The 1,317-nt window shown below is 72.4% G+C and overlaps 1 protein-coding gene across 5 annotated transcripts in view; it reads right to left on the bottom strand.

The window, feature by feature from the left end:
- Nucleotides 1-1,009, bottom strand: part of SYNCRIP (synaptotagmin binding cytoplasmic RNA interacting protein) — a 26,216-nt gene extending 25,207 nt beyond the window's left edge. The window contains exon 1 of one of the 5 annotated variants that reach the window (XM_007467317.1): nt 485-1,009. The gene's annotated coding sequence lies outside the window, so the exon portion shown is untranslated. The remainder of the gene's footprint in view (nt 1-484) is intronic. The other 4 variants (XM_007467319.1, XM_007467321.1, XM_007467322.1 and 1 more) reach the window with 4 other exon arrangements.
- Between the last annotated feature and the right edge of the window lie 308 nt (nt 1,010-1,317).

The following is a 1,317-nucleotide window of genomic DNA, read 5'->3' as shown; positions in this document are numbered from 1 at the left end:
CCCCTCGCCGGTCCCGGCAGCGACTGCGGCGCGGGGGCCGGCGGTGCCACCCCCGGGCCGGGGCCGACAAGCCGGCGGCGCGAGGGCGTTCCGCGAACTGCCCAACGCTCGCCGGACCCCGAGCACCACCCAAACCCGCCGCGCGGCTGCGGGACAGGACCGGCTCCTCTCCGCCCACTCCCGCGCCGCGGCGACGGCCACGACAGCACCAACTCCGCCGCCGCTCGTGGTCCGCGCGGGCCACGGGGGCGCCTCCTCCCTGGAGCGCCGCAGACAAAGCCCGAATGGCAGCAGCACATGGAAGGGAGAAGGAAGTGGCGGCGCGGGCCGCGGCCTACTCCCAAGCAGCCCCAGTCAACGTGCTCCCCTCTTCCTTGGAATCCATTTTCCAGAAAAGCCGGTTTCTCCCCGCACCGCCCTCCCACAGCTCACTCCACAATGTCACGGAGCTCCCCTCCCAGACCCGGGTCCCGGCGGCCGTTACCTCCCCGTCGGGCTGCGGTGGAGGAATCCTGTCCGAGGAGATCCGGTTGCGGGCAACGCGTGCTCGCTGCTCGCTGCTCCCTGGGTCCGGCGCGAGTGGAGCTGTTGTAAAATGGCGGCCGAAGCTCACGCCGCTGGCAGCAAACCCGATCCAGTTCCACTCGCCTCCGAGCGCGCTCCCCGTGCGCGCGCGCGCCTCCGCGTGACCCCCCCCTTCCCTTCCCTCCCCTCCCTCCCCTCCCTCGCGCGTCCGCTTCTCTCACTCACTCCTTCAGCCCCTGCCCACCTCCAACTCCTCCTTCTCCTTCTCCCACCACCACCAGCCTCCGTCCGCCTCTCTTCTAGGCCTTTCTTCTTCCCCTTCCTGCTCCTTTCCCCCACCGCTCGCAGTGTCGTCCGCGGCCGCTCAGGCACGAGTGGCCGCCCTTCCCCTCCTCGCTTGCACGCTCGCTCCCTCCCTCGCTCTCTCGGCCCCGTACCCCCCAGTCCCGGCCGACTCGGCTCCTCTCTTTCTCTCTCCCGCGCTGACGTGACGACGTAGCTTACGCCTCGGGACGCGCGCCCGCGGGCTCCGCCCCCACGCCCGCCACCTCCCTCGCTCCTCACCACACAGGAGGGCGCGAGACCCCGCCCTTCCGCTCCGGCGGCGGCGGAGGGGCCGAGAGTGAATGAAAGGCCCGCCCCTTCCCCTCCCGGCACTCCCCCTCCCGCGCCCCTCCGAGCGGGGCGGGGCGGGGCGGGACGGCTCAGCGTGTCCCACTCGTTCTCCTTTGTCAGGAGACAGGCATCTCCCCACCCCGCCCCACCCCACCCCCACCGCGGCACCACGCGCAC

The sequence above is a fragment of the Lipotes vexillifer genome, unplaced genomic scaffold, assembly GCF_000442215.2.
Source record: "Lipotes vexillifer unplaced genomic scaffold, Lipotes_vexillifer_v1.1 scaffold554, whole genome shotgun sequence".
NCBI classification, from domain to species: Eukaryota; Metazoa; Chordata; class Mammalia; order Artiodactyla; family Lipotidae; genus Lipotes; species Lipotes vexillifer.
Note: the sequence above shows the minus strand (reverse complement) of the source record. Positions and strands in the feature narration are given on the sequence as shown.